General features: G+C 42.3%; 1 protein-coding gene across 2 annotated transcripts in view; it reads left to right on the top strand.

Moving 5' to 3' along the window:
- Positions 1 to 18442, top strand: part of Arp8 (Actin-related protein 8) — a 311465-nt gene that overhangs the window by 268364 nt on the left and 24659 nt on the right. The gene's annotated exons all lie outside the window — the stretch shown is intronic.

Below are 18442 nucleotides of genomic sequence, written 5' to 3'. Positions count from 1 at the left end.
CCATCCACCCAGAAGTCTTCAGTAAAGGTAAGTGTAATGTTATTACAGCGGTCCCTCAATAATCGTCCGGCCTGAAAGTCGTCCATTTCGGAAATAGTCCTGTTATTTTGTCTAAACATTGGCTCGCAAATGGTCCGTTAACTCGCTAATAGCCCTTCGTCCGGGACGCGTACTCACGCTCTGAGCCACCTAGGCCTTCCCAGTGTGCCATTGTTTACCAGTGAGCGACGGTCCCCTCACTTGCTCCAACAAAATATTTCATAATATTCCATTGATTTTAGTGCTTGCAAGTGCTAAATAAACTACCATGGCTCCAAAGAAAGCTCCTAGTGCCAAGCCTTTGGTAAAGAAGGTGAGAAATATGATTGAATTTAAGAAAAACATCATTGAACAATATGATAGTGGCGTACGTGTGGGCGAACTGGCCAGGATGTATAACAAATCCTGTACAACCATATCTTCCATCATAGCCAAGAAAAAGGAAATCAAGGACGCTGTTGTTGCAAAGGGGGTAAATATGCTGACAAAAATGAGATCACCAGTACTCGAAGATGTTGAGAAGTTATTATTGGTGTGGATAAACACGCTAAGATAACAGGGATATCTTGCTACTCCTACTTACACTTTGGTCACACTTCACAGACACGCACATGCATATATATATATACATACATCTAGGTTTTTCTCCTTTTTCTAAATAGCTCTTGTTCTTTTTTATTTCTTCTATTGTCCATGGGGAAGTGGAAAAGAATCTTTCCTCCGTAAGCCATGCGTGTCGTATGAGGCGACTAAAATGCCGGGAGCAATGGGCTAGTAACCCCTTCTCCTGTATACAATTACTAAAAAAAGAGAAGAAGAAAAACTTTATAAAACTGGGTTGCTTAAATGTGCGTGGATGTAGTGCGGATGACAAGAAACAGATGATTGCTGATGTTATGAATGAAAAGAAGTTGGATGTCCTGGCCCTAAGCGAAACAAAGCTGAAGGGGGTAGGAGAGTTTCAGTGGGGGGAAATAAATGGGATTAAATCTGGAGTATCTGAGAGAGTTAGAGCAAAGGAAGGGGTAGCAGTAATGTTAAATGATCAGTTATGGAAGGAGAAAAGAGAATATGAATGTGTAAATTCAAGAATTATGTGGATTAAAGTCAAGGTTGGATGCGAGAAGTGGGTCATAATAAGCGTGTATGCACCTGGAGAAGAGAGGAATGCAGAGGAGAGAGAGAGATTTTGGGAGATGTTAAGTGAATGTATAGGAGCCTTTGAACCAAGTGAGAGAGTAATTGTGGTAGGGGACTTGAATGCTAAAGTAGGAGAAACTTTTAGAGAGGGTGTGGTAGGTAAGTTTGGGGTGCCAGGTGTAAATGATAATGGGAGCCCTTTGATTGAACTTTGTATAGAAAGGGGTTTAGTTATAGGTAATACATATTTTAAGAAAAAGAGGATAAATAAGTATACACGATATGATGTAGGGCGAAATGACAGTAGTTTGTTGGATTATGTATTGGTAGATAAAAGACTGTTGAGTAGACTTCAGGATGTACATGTTTATAGAGGGGCCACAGATATATCAGATCACTTTCTAGTTGTAGCTACACTGAGAGTAAAAGGTAGATGGGATACAAGGAGAATAGAAGCATCAGGGAAGAGAGAGGTGAAGGTTTATAAACTAAAAGAGGAGGCAGTTAGGGTAAGATATAAACAGCTATTGGAGGATAGATGGGCTAATGAGAGCATAGGCAATGGGGTCGAAGAGGTATGGGGTAGGTTTAAAAATGTAGTGTTAGAGTGTTCAGCAGAAGTTTGTGGTTACAGGAAAGTGGGTGCAGGAGGGAAGAGGAGCGATTGGTGGAATGATGATGTAAAGAGAGTAGTAAGGGAGAAAAAGTTAGCATATGAGAAGTTTTTACAAAGTAGAAGTGATGCAAGGAGGGAAGAGTATATGGAGAAAAAGAGAGAAGTTAAGAGAGTGGTGAAGCAATGTAAAAAGAGAGCAAATGAGAGAGTGGGTGAGATGTTATCAACAAATTTTGTTGAAAATAAGAAAAAGTTTTGGAGTGAGATTAACAAGTTAAGAAAGCCTAGAGAACAAATGGATTTGTCAGTTAAAAATAGGAGAGGAGAGTTATTAAATGGAGAGTTAGAGGTATTGGGAAGATGGAAGGAATATTTTGAGGAATTGTTAAATGTTGATGAAGATAGGGAAGCTGTGATTTCGTGTATAGGGCAAGGAGGAATAACATCTTGTAGGAGTGAGGAAGAGCCAGTTGTGAGTGTAGGGGAAGTTCGTGAGGCAGTAGGCAAAATGAAAGGGGGTAAGGCAGCCGGGATTGATGGGATAAAGATAGAAATGTTAAAAGCAGGTGGGGATATAGTTTTGGAGTGGTTGGTGCAATTATTTAATAAATGTATGGAAGAGGGTAAGGTACCTAGGGATTGGCAGAGAGCATGCATAGTTCCTTTGTATAAAGGCAAAGGGGATAAAAGAGAGTGCAAAAATTATAGGGGGATAAGTCTGTTGAGTGTACCTGGTAAAGTGTATGGTAGAGTTATAATTGAAAGAATTAAGAGTAAGACGGAGAATAGGATAGCAGATGAACAAGGAGGCTTTAGGAAAGGTAGGGGGTGTGTGGACCAGGTGTTTACAGTGAAACATATAAGTGAACAGTATTTAGATAAGGCTAAAGAGGTCTTTGTGGCATTTATGGATTTGGAAAAGGCATATGACAGGGTGGATAGGGGGGCAATGTGGCAGATGTTGCAAGTGTATGGTGTAGGAGGTAGGTTACTGAAAGCAGTGAAGAGTTTTTACGAGGATAGTGAGGCTCAAGTTAGAGTATGTAGGAAAGAAGGAAATTTTTTCCCAGTAAAAGTAGGCCTTAGACAAGGATGTGTGATGTCACCGTGGTTGTTTAATATATTTATAGATGGGGTTGTAAGAGAAGTAAATGCGAGGGTCTTGGCAAGAGGCGTGGAGTTAAAAGATAAAGAATCACACACAAAGTGGGAGTTGTCACAGCTGCTCTTTGCTGATGACACTGTGCTTTTGGGAGATTCTGAAGAGAAGTTGCAGAGATTGGTGGATGAATTTGGTAGGGTGTGCAAAAGAAGAAAATTAAAGGTGAATACAGGAAAGAGTAAGGTTATGAGGATAACAAAAAGATTAGGTGATGAAAGATTGAATATCAGATTGGAGGGAGAGAGTATGGAGGAGGTGAATGTATTCAGATATTTGGGAGTGGACGTGTCAGCGGATGGGTCTATGAAAGATGAGGTGAATCATAGAATTGATGAGGGAAAAAGAGTGAGTGGTGCACTTAGGAGTCTGTGGAGACAAAGAACTTTGTCCTTGGAGGCAAAGAGGGGAATGTATGAGAGTATAGTTTTACCAACGCTCTTATATGGGTGTGAAGCGTGGGTGATGAATGTTGCAGCGAGGAGAAGGCTGGAGGCAGTGGAGATGTCATGTCTGAGGGCAATGTGTGGTGTGAATATAATGCAGAGAATTCGTAGTTTGGAAGTTAGGAGGAGGTGCGGGATTACCAAAACTGTTGTCCAGAGGGCTGAGGAAGGGTTGTTGAGGTGGTTCGGACATGTAGAGAGAATGGAGCGAAACAGAATGACTTCAAGAGTGTATCAGTCTGTAGTGGAAGGAAGGCGGGGTAGGGGTCGGCCTAGGAAGGGTTGGAGGGAGGGGGTAAAGGAGGTTTTGTGTGCGAGGGGCTTGGACTTCCAGCAGGCATGCGTGAGCGTGTTTGATAGGAGTGAATGGAGACAAATGGTTTTTAATACTTGACGTGCTGTTGGAGTGTGAGCAAGGTAACATTTATGAAGGGATTCAGGGAAACCGGCGGGCCGGACTTGAGTCCTGGAGATGGGAAGTACAGTGCCTGCACTCTGAAGGAGGGGTGTTAATGTTGCAGTTTAAAAACTGTAGTGTAAAGCACCCTTCTGGCAAGACAGTGATGGAGTGAATGATGGTGAAAGTTTTTCTTTTTCGGGCCACCCTGCCTTGGTGGGAATCGGCCGGTGTGATAATAAAAAAAAAAAAAAAACGAGAAACAATTAGCAGGAGATAGTCTTATGACGTCGCTTATTTGTGAAAAGGCTAGGCAGTTGCATGATGATTTGGTAAAGAAATTGCCTGCAACTAGTGGTGATGTGAGTGAATGTAAGGCCAGCAAAGGCTGGTTTGAGAGATTTAAATAGCATACTGGCATACACAGTGTGGTAAGGCATGGTGAGGCTGCCAGTTCTGACAACAAAGCGGCTGAAAAATATGTACAGGAATTCAAGGAGCACATAGAGACTGAAGGACTGAAACCTGAACAAGTGTTCAATTGTGACGAAACAGGCCTCTTTTGGAAGAAAATGCCAAAGAGGACCTACATTACTCAGGAAGAAAAGGCACTGCCAGGACACAAGCCTATGAAAGACAGGCTGACACTAATGTTCTGTGCTAATGCTAGTGGGGATTTCAAAGTGAAGCCGTTACTAGTGTACCATTCTGAAAATCCCAGAGTGTTCAAGAAAAACAATGTTATGAAGAGTAAATTGTGTGTTTTGGAGATCTAATAGTAAGGCATGGGTCACAAGGGACATTTTCGTCGAGTAGTTCGATGAAGTGTTTAGCCCTAGTGTGAAGAATTACCTCCTGGAAAAGAAATTGGATCTCAAGTGCCTCCTAGTAATGGACAATGCACCTGCTCATCCTCCAAACTTGGATGACCTAATTCTGGAGGAGTTTGGGTTCATTACAGTAAAGTTCTTGTCCCTGAATACCACTCCTCTCCTCCAGCCCATGGACCAGCAAGTCATTTCAAACTTTAAAAAACTCTACACCAAAGCAATGTTTGAAAGGTGCTTTAATGTGACCTCAGACACTCACTTGACCCTAAGAGATTTTTGGAAAGAACACTTCAGTATTCTCCATTGCATAAGCCTTATAGGTAAGGCTTGGGAGGGAGTGACTACCAGGACTTTGAACTCTGCTTGGAGAAACTTGTGGCCAGATTGTGTCCACAAGAGGGATTTTGAAGGGTTTGAGGCAGCCCATGATGAGCCTATGTCAGTTGTGAACTCTATTATCACACTGGGGAGTTCCATGGGGTTGGATGTGAGTTTGGAGGATGTGGAAGAGTTGGTGGAGGACCACAACGAAGAGCTAACCACTGAGGAGCTGCAAGAGCTTCAGCAGGAAGAGCAACAGACCGCAGCTCAGAATCTTACTGCAGAGGAGGAGGAAGAGAGATGGAAGAAGGTGCCTTCTTCAGAAATTAAGGAGATTTTTGAAATGTGGGGTAGGATGGAAAGATTTATGAAGAAACATCACCCAGAGAAGGATGTTGCAAGCCATATCGGCAACTTGTACAGTGACAGAGTCTTGGCCCATTTTAGGGAAGTTATAAAGAGACGCCAGAAACAGAGCTCTCTGGACAGTTTTTTTGTGAGACAGGACTCCAGTGACTCTCAAGGTGGTCCTAGTGGCATTAAGAAACAGAGAAGAGAAGTAACCCCAGTCTTCCATACACAAAGAAGAATTGCCAGTAAAGGTAAGTGTTATTCTGTTAATGTTTAATTCATCATGTGCCACTGTTTTGTTTATGTACTACATCTATACAGTGGACCCCCGCATAGCGATATTAATCCGTGCAAGAGAGCTCATTGTTATGCGAAATTATCGTTATACGAACGAATTTTCCCCATAAGAAATAATGGAAATCAAATTAATCCGTGCAAGACACCCAAAAGTATGAAAAAAAAAATTTTACCACATGAAATATACATTTTCCTACACACAAAGAGTAGGATACATGCACAATAGTAGAGTAGTACATGCACAGTATATATTGTGCATGTACTACTCTACTAAATGAAGAATAAATGACACTTACCTTTATTGAAGATGCAGCAATGACTGATGAGACACTGTGTCCTGGGAGTGCCTTTTCCTCCTGAGTACTGTAGGTCCTGTTTGGCATTTTCTTCCAGAACAGGCCTTATCACACTGTGTATGCCACTACGATTCTTAAATCTCTCAAACCAACCTTTGCTGGCTTTAAATTCACCAATATGAGCACTAGTTCCAGGCGTTTTTCCCTGTTCACCTGGGTGTTAGTCGACTGGTGTGGGTTGCATCCTGGGAGACAAGATTAAGGACCCCAATGGAAATAAGTTAGACAGTCTTCGATGACACTGACTTTTTTGGGTTATCCTGGGTGGCTAACCCTCTGGGGTTAATTGTTTCTTGGTATTCTCAATAAGCCACACCAACAACGGTGCTACAGCAGCAGCAGCTGACAGTGCTACAGCAGCAGCAGACGATGCTACAGCAGCAGCAGACGATGCTACAGCAGCAGCAGATGGTACTACAGCAGCAGCAGCAGCTGACGGTGGTACAGCAGCAGCAGCAGCTGACAGTGCTACAGCAGCAGCAGACGATGCTACAGCAGCAGTAGACGATGCTACAGCAGCAGCAGACGGTACTACAGCAGCAGCAGCAGCTGACGGTGGTACAGCAGCAGCAGCAGCTGACAGTGCTACAGCAGCAGCAGACGATGCTACAGCAGCAGCAGCAGCTGACAGTGCTACAGCAGCAGCAGACGGTACTACAGCAGCAGCAGCAGCTGACGGTGGTACAGCAGCAGCAGCAGCTGACGGTGCTACAGCAGCAGCAGCAGCTGATGGTGCTACAGCAGCAGCAGCAGCTGACAGTGCTACAGCAGCAGCAGCAGCAGCAGTTGACCATGGTACCACAGTATTTCGATAATATTTCTCACCCTTTTTACCACAGGGTTGGCACTAGAAGCTTTCTTGGGGCCCATGGTCACTTATTTTGCAGATAAAATCCCCAAAAACGCTGTAATAATACGAAATGTTCCGATTGTATGCTTGGATGTTACCGCGGAGGCTGGCTTGTAAACAATGCCACCGGCGGAACATTTGAGGCTGGCTCAGGCTGCACATTAGACGCGTCTCGGACGAATAGTGTTGAGCGGGTTTTTTAGCGGTATGCGAGGCAAAATTTTAGTGATAAAATGTATCGGTATGCGGATTTAACGTTATGTGATGCCAACGGTATGCGGGGGTCCACTGTATTTCATGTAAAAAAATTTTTTGTTTTAATACTTCTGGGTGTCAGGAATGGATTAATTGCATTTACATTATTTCTTATGGGGAAAATTGATTCGAAAATCGTCTATTTCGATAACAATCCCACTTCCAGGAACGGATTATGGACGATTATTGAGGGACCACTGTATTATTTATTTTAAATGCATGTACAGTGGTCCCTCGTTTTTCGAAATTAATCCGTTCCTGGAGCCGTTACTATAAACGAAATTTACGATTTGCGAATCAATTTTCCCCATAAGAAATAATATAAATACAATTAATCCGTTCCTGACACCCAGAAGTATTAAAACAAAAAAATTTTTTACATGAAATATACATGTAGTACATAAACAATACAATGGGAAATGGTGAATGAAATATTAACAGCGTAACACTTACCTTTATTGGAGATTCTTCTTAGTGTATGGGAGACTGGAGGAGGAGAGAGATTGGATTGTTTACAGTTTGGAAGGGGAATCCCCTTCCAGCAACACCTCAGGTACCAATTGCTTCTCTGGGGTTGCTTCTCTTCTCTGTTTCTTAATGCCACTTGGACCACCTTGAGAGTCACTCTAGTCCTGTCTCGCAAAGTAACTGTGGAGAGAGCTCTGTTTCTGGCGTCTCTTTAACACTTCCCTAAAATGGCCCAAGACTTTGTCACTGTACATATTTCTCACCTTCTTTACCACAGGCTTGGCACTAGGAGCTTGCTTTGGAGCCATGGTAGCTTATTTAGTACTTGCAAGCACTAAAATGAGTGGAATATTATGAAATATTTCGTAGGAGCACTTGAGGGGACCTTCACTCACTGGTAAACAATGCCAGACTGGCTGGGTAGGGAGGCCGCCCCGGCTCACACCGTGCATACGCGTCCCGGACGAACTACTATTCTCGAGTCAACCTATGAAAAGCGAGTCCATGTTTATACGAAAATACCCCTATGATTGGCGAAATTTACGATTGCCGAGAACTACGAAAAGCGAGGGACCACTGTACTTGATTTCTGATTGTTTTCATTATGTAAATCTTTATTTAATTTGAAAAAAAAAAAATTTTATTTTAATATTTTTGGGTGTCCGGAATGGATTAATTTTATTTCCATTATTTCTTATGGGGAAAATGGTTTCGAGTTTCTTGAATTTCAACCTTCGGCGGGCTCTCTGGAACGGATTAATCACGAAACTCGGGGGTCCACTGTACTTGTAAATATTTTATCTCGTGTGTTCTTCCCATTCACATAACGTATCACTTAATTTTTCTTCAAATTGAACATCTGTAGTTGGTAATCATTTTGGCTCCAGTCATAGTATTGTACCTTTTTTTTTTTTTTTTAGAATATAACAACAGAGAGAGCAGAATTAATTTTGAGGTGAATAGTCCCTCAGCCTTGATACATGGTGGTCAGTCCTTCAGTGTAAAGAAAAAGGATGCAGCCAGACCTTTGATACTGAGGCAGAAGTGAGGTGGAGCAGATGGAGGTAACATCATAAGTGAGTGTGGCCCACTAATGGAAACAGATCATGCTGAAATGTTGTTTAGCCAAAGAGTTGCAGAAGTCTTCCCCTGTACCAAGACACCATGATGTTGCTGTGTCAGACAAGTATCATGTTCTGGATGGTATACAATACTGACAACTTTATGAATAAAACCTGTGTGCAACACTTGGGCATCTTGGTACAGAGGCAGTCGTCTACAATTTCTTTCCTAAACAGCTGTTTAGCATGACCTCCTACTACTAGTAGACCACATTTACTTGTGATGTCACCTCCAGCTGCTTCATCTCACTTTTGTTCTATTATATGTCTGGCTGGGGAATTGACCACCTCAAAAAATTTCCTTCAACTATTTCTCTGTATTCCACTGAAGACGCTTGCTATACAAGCAAAATGTTTTGGCAGTAAAGACACCCAAGAAAGATTCCCATGTCTCAAATAATATTTTTGTAATAGGGAATCATTTTTTTCAAGAATATAATGCACTTATGAGAGTGTTTACTGTAGTTAGTGCAAGATGGTGCCAAGCACCTTCATTCCCACTCACTCAGTATCAAACCTGTCACACAGTACAGGTTGGGCATCATTAATCTGGCAATCAGTAATCCAGCACTAATTTGGACAAGCATAATTTTAAATTTTCGGGGTCGCCACACCAACCTGCCGCTACTGTTTGGTGGCGCTACTTGCTGCACAAGTTATTTCAATTTCTTCCTCTCCATTTATTGTTATAACCTGTTCACTTTTAGCTCTAGCCATGGTTCTAATGAATAAAAGAAATGCTTCTCGTTGTGTAAAGCACATACACCGTGCATTGTCCATAAAATATAAAGTGGCTTTGAAACTACTGTTGGTCACAATGAGCTCAGTTCACTCAGATAAGCTGTGACCTGTAAATTTGGGTCTACATATGAGAGAATAGGTCTGTGTGGTAAGTGTACACTATATAAATATAATCCTGCAGCATGCAGTACATAAAGAGAAAGAAAGGCGACTCTGCTTTTGGTGTAAAACAGCAAAATTTGCGGTGTATTTTCATATGGTTTGTATGGTTGTATTCTCGTTTTTTTGTTCCCATTTGATAGAATGGAAGATATATTACAGAAATAGATATAATTTTGATTGGTTTCACGCTGGAAAGTACCTTAACCCCTTAACTGTCCAAACGTAAATCTACGTTCTGTTGCCCAGCACTCCACATATTTTGAAAAAAAAAAAAAATTGCTTTTTTTTTTTTAAATAAAGAGGACTTGTTTTACACAAAGTAATGTAAAAAAAATAAATTTTAGAGTCAGTACTTACGAAGATATAAGGCCGCAAATTCAGCGCTTGTCACTCATCTGATGGCAACACGAAATAGTCGCAAACACACTGACAAGTGAACGTTTTCACCTGCCTTGGTCACCTACTAAATACAAAGTATTTGTAGGTCCCAGCAGTGTTTTAGACATGCTGGAGTATATATGAAACTCCTTGAAGCATCGTGTAAGACGAGTGTCACTCCTCTGCTGACATTGCAGCAGTGGACATGTCACACTTGATGATCGTGCACTGCCTTGGCTGTTTGTTTGTTTTTACTGTTACATATAAACATGTCTGTTTGTCTGTCTGACTGTCTATTTGTCTATGATAACTGATGCACGCATGAACAAAGATCACTTACTACTCTCAGGTGACTTCAATATAAATCTCCTGCAAGACCAGGACCCACACGTTACTGAATTCACAAACACAATGAGTAACTGTATGTTGCTACCAACAGTAACAAAACCTACAAGAGTTACAGAGACTAGTGTTTCCCTACTTGACCACATCTGGACCAACACCATATCCCCTTTAAAATCAGGCATAATTACAGATAATACCACAGACCACTACCCTACTTTCCTCATAACAACTCTTGGTAAATTACCCCAAGACACTACTAAAGTCACCTTCAGACTTCACAATGAGGCAGCCATTAATAACTTCACAACAGCATTAGCAAACATTGATTGGCACACTGAGCTAGAAATCAATACAGATATTGACGAATGTATTAATAATTTTCTAAAAAAGACTCAATACCTCTATAACAAGCACTGCCCTAAAAAAACTAAGCAGATGACAGCTAAGAGACTGAACAGTCCCTGGCTAACACCCAGCATTCTCAAATCCATAAATACAAAACACCAATATGAAAAACAGTACAGAATGGGTCACATAACCAGAGACCAAACAAAACGTTACTCGTCAATCCTAACCAGCCTGATAAGAAGGGCAAAAAAATTGTATTATGAGAACAGATTATCCAACTTACGAGGTGATATAAAAAAGACCTGGAAAACCCTATCAGAAATTCTTAGTTAATCTTAAGTTAATCTTAAGTTAATCTTAAGTTAATTTTAAGCCAGCCCGTAATGCTATGCATAGTATAAGTGGCTTTGGCATGCTGCTCTTATCTGTATTTTTTTTGTACCTCTGTAAGTGTGCTCAAATTATAAATAAATAAATAAATAAATAAATAAATAAATAAATCTTACAGGTGAGCATTTTCACCTACCTTAGTCACATACTATTGTCTAGAAATATGTACATAGTATTTATAGGTCCCAGCAATGTTTTGGATATGTGGGAGTATACAGTGGACCCCCGCATAACGATATTAATCCGTTCCTGAGAACTCATTGTTATGCGAAATTATCGTTATGCGAATGAATTTTCCCCATAAGAAATAATGGAAATCAAATTAATCCGTGCAAGACACCCAAAAGTATGAAAAAAAAAAATTTACCACATGAAATATACATTTTCCTACACACAGAGAAGGATACATGCACAATAGTAGAGTAGTACATGCACAATATATATTGTGCATGTACTACTCTACTAAATGAAGAATAAATGACACTTACCTTTATTGAAGATGCAGCAATGACTGATGAGACACTGTGTCCTGGGAGTGCCTTTTCCTCCTGAGTACTGTAGGTCCTGTTTGGCATTTTCTTTCAGAGCAGGCCTTATCACACTGTGTATGCCACTACGATTCTTAAATCTCTCAAACCAACCTTTGCTGGCTTTAAATTCACCAATATGAGCACTAGTTCCAGGCATTTTTCCCTGTTCACCTTGGTGTTAGTTGACTGGTGTGGGTTGCATCCTGGGAGACAAGATTAAGGACCCCAATGGAAATAAGTTAGACAGTCTTTGATGACACTGATTTTTTGGGGTTATCCTGGGTGGCTAACCCTCTGGGGTTAATTGTTTCTTGGTATTCTCAATAAGCCACACCAACAACGGTGCTACAGCAGCAGCAGCTGACAGTGCTACAGAAGCAGCAGCAGCAGCTGACAGTGCTACAGCAGCAGCTGACAGTGCTACAGCAGCAGCAGCTGACAGTGCTACAGCAGCAGCTGACAGTGCTACAGCAGCAGCAGACGGTGCTACAGCAGCAGCAGACGGTACTACAGCAGCAGCAGCAGCTGATGGTGGTACAGCAGCAGCAGCAGCTGATGGTGCTACAGCAGCAGCAGCAGCAGCTGACAGTGTTACAGCAGCAGCAGCAGCAGCTGACAGTGCTACAGCAGCAGCTGACAGTGCTACAGCAGCAGCAGACAGTGCTACAGCAGCAGCAGACGGTGCTACAGCAGCAGCAGACGGTACTACAGCAGCAGCTGATGGTGGTACAGCAGCAGCAGCAGCTGATGGTGCTACAGCAGCAGCAGCAGCAGCTGACAGTGCTACAGCAGCAGCAGCAGCAGCAGTTGACCATGGTACCACAGTATTTCGATAATATTTCTCACCCTTTTTACCACAGGGTTGGCACTAAAAGCTTTCTTGGGGCCCATGGTCACTTATTTTGCAGATAAAATCACCAAAAACGCTGTAATAATACGAAATGTTCCGATTGTATGCTTGGATGTTACCGTGGAGGCTGGCTTGTAAACAATGCCACCAGCGGAACATGTGAGGCTGGCTCAGGCCGCACATTAAACGCGTCTCGGATGAATAGCGTTGAGCGGGTTTTTTAGCGGTATGCGAGGCAAAATCTTAGTGATAAAATGTATCGGTATGAGGATTTAACGTTATGTGATGCCAACGGTATGCAGGGGTCCACTGTATAATAATAAGAAGAATAAGCTTCCTTGAAGCATGGTGTAAGACGAGTGTCACTCCACTGCTGACAGTGCATCAGTGGTGACATTTGATGAGCGTGCACTGCCTTGGCTTTATTTGTTTTCACTGTTACACATAAACATGTCTGTCTGTCTAGCTCTCTGTTTCTGCTTGTCTCTCTTTCTGTCTCAGAGAGAGCCATGCATGAACCAACAGGTACAGTATTACACACGACGCAGTCGTCACGTTTGATTTGTGAGCAAGTGTAAATACGTATTACTTGCCAATCATGCTTACCATGCATTATAGTATCTACAAGCTCAGTATAGCACTTTGTTTTTTGGGGTTGTCCTAGGTAATTTACACTATGTATAATTGTATTTATGTGAGACAGAGATAGACAAAGAGAGGGATAGAGACAGAGATAGATAGAGACAGATACAGAGATAGAGACAGAGATAGACAGAGACAGTGATAGATAAAGCCAAGCCCAGCCCAGCCCAGCCCAGCCCAGCCCAGCCCAGCCCAGCCCAGCCCAGCCCAGCCCAGCCCTGCCCTGCCCTGCCCTGCCCTGCCCTGCCCTGCCCTGCCCTGCCCTGCCCTGCCCTGCCCTGCCCTGCCCTGCCCTGCCCTGCCCTGCCCTGCCCTGCCCTGCCCTGCCCTGCCCTGCCTGCCTGCCTGCCTGCCTGCCTGCCGAACTTGTATTGCACATTCCAGAATTGTTTCTCTTTACTTAGGACATAGGTTATAAGACATTCTGGCAGGATGACACTACCAGTGGTACCAAAATTGAAAGAGTGTTGCACAAAAGTTGCACATGGGTTATTATTGAGATTTTTTATATTTCCTCGAACACTTGTGGCCACATCCACCTCAGAGCTACTAAACTCGGGGTCAGCATCAATTTCCTCTTAAAATGGGAGTGTTAATACTACATGACATCAATGAATCTCAGGTGTTTGCTGTGCTGTTTGCTCTAGCTGGTGCTCAGTTGAACTGGTGCTCCCACAAGGTACTAAGTGGTCTCAAATTTTTTTAATACTGCACACACCGAGTGTTAAGACCCATTCTGTGCTGACCAGGCATCTCAAGCCAATCGTGCCAAATTTGGAGGCAGGAAAAATAAAATGTAGATCTACGTTTGGAGCACTAGTGCTAAGAATGTAGATCTACGTTTGGACAGTTAAGGGGTTAATATTGAGCTCAAAGTAGTGAAAATATTTGATTTTTGCCGATGTTCAAGAGTAAAGTAATGATGTCACCGTCTGATGTGTGTCCAACTGGCCAGTCTAATAATGCAGTAGTCTACATAACAGTAAATCTTCTATTTATTTGTGTGAATAAAAATTCAAAATGGAAAGCAATTGTAATATAAGAGGGGGCTGGAGACATGACTAATGAACAGAGAAAATGTTATTTTAGTGCTAGGAATGATTGCATTGTTTATTCTGGACCCTAATTTGAAATTGGCATCTCTTGAAGTTTGTGTGAAACTGGCTAAATTACCGATTTCTGACCACTCGATTGGGTAGTTGAAATGATAAATGGGCAGTTTCTTGTACTCAGTCGACAGAATAGAAGGAATACAGTGGACCCCCGCCTTATGATGGCATCGCGTTAAATCCGCCATATGATGCATTGTAGCGCAAAAATTTTGCCTCGCCTCACACTGAAAAACTCGCCTTACGTGATTCATCCAGGACGCGTCCCACGTGTGGCCTCAGTGCCAGTGTTTACAAGCCAGCCAGTGTGGTCGCATCTACGCATACATTCGGTACATTTCACATTATCCCAGTGTTTTTAGTGCTTGTAACTGCAAAATAAGTCACCATGGACCCCAAGAAAGCTTCTAGTGCCATCTCTGTGGTAAAAAGGGTGAGAATTAGTATGAAATTGAAAAAAGAGATTAAAGAAATGTGTGCAAAGTGGGTTGAACTGCTAACCTTTATGAATAAAAATCACCCTCACACAGCTATTGCAAGCCGTGCTGGTGACTATTACAATGACAATGTTGTGAACCACTTTAGACAAATCATAAAGGAACGAGAGGTACAGAGCTCTATGGACAGATATGTTGTGCGACAGAGGTCCAGTGACTCTCAAGCTGGTCCTAGTGGCATTAAAAGAAGAAGGGAAGTAACCCCAGAAAAGGACTTGCTACCTAAAGTCCTAATGGAAGGTGATTCCCCTTCTAAACAATAACAACTTCCACACTCTCCCCTCCTCCCATCCCATCAATCATCACCAGATCTTCAATAAAGGTAAGTGTCATGTATTCTTTTCTTATTAGAGTATTAACTGTGCATGTCTTCTTCAGTTTGTTTGTATTAAAATTAATATTTCATGTGGTAATTTTTTTTCATACTTTGGGGTGTCTTGCACGGATTAATTTGATTTCCATTATTTCTTATGGGGAAAATTAATTCACCTTACGATAATTTTGGCATACGATGAGCTCTCAGGAACGGATTAATATCGTAAGGGGGGGTCCATTGTACTAGCAAAATAGCTATAAGTTTGGTAGACTGGAACAATGGAATGGCCCAAAAATAGGGCATAAAGTAGGTGAAATCGCCGATGTGTAAATATCACATGGGCAAAATCGCTAATCCGGCACCCTACAGAGCCCGATGGCGCTGGATTAGTGATGGTCAACCTGTACTAGTTGTTCTTGGTAGAGTGATTTATGAAAGTTAAGACACATGTGCAACATCTGGATATCTTTACTGTAGATGTTTTGCCATCCAGTGGCTTTATCAATACAGATTCTAGGACATAATTAGAAGACAGTAGAACTATACAGTGGACCCCCGCATAACGATGGCATCGCATAGCGATTTTTCCGCATAACGATTACTTTTATCGCAAAATTTTTGCCCCGCATACCGATTAAAAACCCGCATACCGATTTTCGTCCGAGACGCGTCCAATGTGCCCTCAGCCAGCCTCACATGTGCCGCTCCGTCCCATTGTTTACCAGCCAGCCTCCGCGGTAACATCCAAGCATACACTCGGAATATTTCGTATTATTACAGTATTTTCGGTGCTGTTTCTGGAAAATAAGTGACCATGGGCCCCAAGAAAGCTTCTAGTGCCAACCCTACACCTCAAAGGGTAAGAATTACTATAGAGATGAAGAAAGAGATAATTGATAAGTATGAAAGTGGAGTGCGTATAGCCGACCTAGTCAAGCTGTACAAGAAACCCCAATCAACCATCGCTACTATTGTGGGCACCAGAAAGACAATCAAGGAAGCTGTTCTTGCCAAAGGTTCAACTGTGTTTTCGAAACAAAGATCGCAATTGATGGAAGATGTTGAGAGACTCTTATTGGTGTGGATAAATGAAAAACAGATAGCAGGAGATAGCGTCTCTCAAGCGATCATATGTGAAAAGGCTAGGAAGTTGCATGACGATTTAATTAAAAAAATGCCTGCAACTAGTGATGATGTGAGTGAATTTAAGGCCAGCAAAGGTTGGTTTGAGAGATTTAAGAAGCGTAGTGGCATCCATAGTGTGATAAGGCATGGTGAGGCTGCCAGTTCGGACCACAAAGCGGCTGAAAAATATGTGCAGGAATTCAAGGAGTACATAGAAACTGAAGGACTGAAACCTGAACAAGTGTTTAATTGTGATGAAACAGGCCTGTTCTGGAAGAAAATGCCAAGCAGGACCTACATTACTCAGGAGGAAAAGGCACTCCCAGGACATAAGCCTATGAAAGACAGGCTTACTTTGTTGATGTGTGCCAATGCTACTGGTGATTGCAAAGTGAAGCCTTTATTAGTGTATCACTCTGAAACTCCCAGAGCGTTCAGGCAAAAGAATGTCCTCAAGGATAATTTGTGTGTGCTGTGGAGGGCAAACAGTAAGGCATGGGTCACTAGGGAATTTTTCTATAACTGGTTACACCATGCATTTGCCCCCAATGTGAAAAATTACCTAACTGAAAAGAAATTAGAACTTAAGTGCCTCCTGGTGTTAGACAATGCCCCTGGTCATCCTACAGACGTGTCAGAGCGACTTTATGGGGACATGAGCTTCATTAAGGTGAAGTTTTTGCCTCCTAATACCACTCCTCTCCTGCAGCCCATGGACCAGCAGGTTATTTCCAACTTCAAGAAACTGTACACAAAAGCTCTGTTTGAAAGGTGCTTTGTAATGACCTCAGAAACTCAACTGACTCTAAGAGAGTTTTGGAGAGATCACTTTAATATCCTCAATTGTGTAAACCTTATAGGTAAGGCTTGGGAGGAAGTGACAAAGAGGACCTTGAACTCTGCTTGGAAGAAACTGTGGCCAGAATGTGTAGACAAAAGGGATTTTGAAGGGTTTGAGGCTAACCCTGAGAATCCTGTGCCAGTTGAGGAATCCATTGTGGCATTGGGAAAGTCCTTGGGGTTGGAGGTTAGTGGGGAGGATGTGGAAGAGTTGGTGGAGGAGGACAATGAAGAACTAACCACTGATGAGCTGCTAGATCAACTTCAACAGCAAGAGGCCACACCTGAGGAAATTGCTTCGGAGGAGGGGAGAGAGAAATTGAAGAAGTTGCCTACTTCAAAGATTAAGGAAATCTGTGCAAAGTGGCTTGAAGTGCAAACCTTCATGGATGAAAATCACCCTCACACAGCTATTGCAAGCCGTGCTGGTGATTATTACACTGACAATGTTGTGAAACACTTTAGGCAAGTCATAAAGGAACGAGAGGTACAGGCCACTATGGACAGATATCTTGTGCGAAAGAAGTCCAGTGACTCTGAAGCTGGCCCTAGTGGCATTAAAAGAAGAAGGGAAGTAACCCCAGAAAAGGACTTACTACCTCAAGTCCTAATGGAAGGGGATTCCCCTTCTAAACACTAACACACACTCTCCCCTCCTCCCATCCCATCAATCATCACCAGATCTTCAATAAAAGTAAGTGTCATTTAATTGTGCATGCCTTTTTCAGTTTGTGTGTATTAAAATTAACATTTCATGTGGTAAAAAAAATTTTTTTTCATACTTTTGGGCGTCTTGCACGGATTAATTTTATTTCCATTATTTCTTATGGGGAAAATTGATTCGCATAACGATTATTTCGCATAACGATGAGCCCTCTTGCACGGATTAAAATCGTTAACCGGGGGTCCACTGTATACAAAAGATGAGGTAATCAGTCCCTCAGCCTTGGGGTTACTGTTCACATCATCGTGGTGGAGGAGAATCTGGAGCAAAGGCAAGAAGACTGGCGGGTTATATAGGCATCAGTGGATAAGGACGTGCACAACTTGTCATTCACTGCAACATCATGGAATCTTGGTTCAGAGGACATTTACAAGACCTTCTTCACAGCTGCTACAACTAACCCATCCCTTTGGGTAGGACCTACTTCCACTGGGGAATCCCGCCTACCAGTGACTGTGCCCTCGTCTGCTACACATCCTTATCCACTGACGCCTATATAACCGCCAGTCTTCTTGCCTTTGCTCCAGATTCTCCTCCATCATGATGATGTGAACACTAACTCCAACGCTGAGGGATTGATTACCTCATCTTTTGTATATAGTTCTACTGTCTTCTAATTATGTCCTAGAATCTGTATTGATAAAGCCATTGGATGGCGAAACGTCTACAGTAAAGATATCCAGATGTTGCACATGTGTCTTAACTTTCATATTGTCAGTATTTTATACCTTTCTTGCACAGAGTGATTTATCCCGCACCCAGTATGTGTGTGCTAGGCATTTTCTGTTGCTGTAGTACT

The sequence above is a fragment of the Cherax quadricarinatus genome, chromosome 7 (assembly GCF_038502225.1).
Source record: "Cherax quadricarinatus isolate ZL_2023a chromosome 7, ASM3850222v1, whole genome shotgun sequence".
In the NCBI taxonomy this organism is placed as follows: Eukaryota; Metazoa; Arthropoda; class Malacostraca; order Decapoda; family Parastacidae; genus Cherax; species Cherax quadricarinatus.
This window is presented reverse-complemented; position numbering and strand designations above follow the sequence as displayed.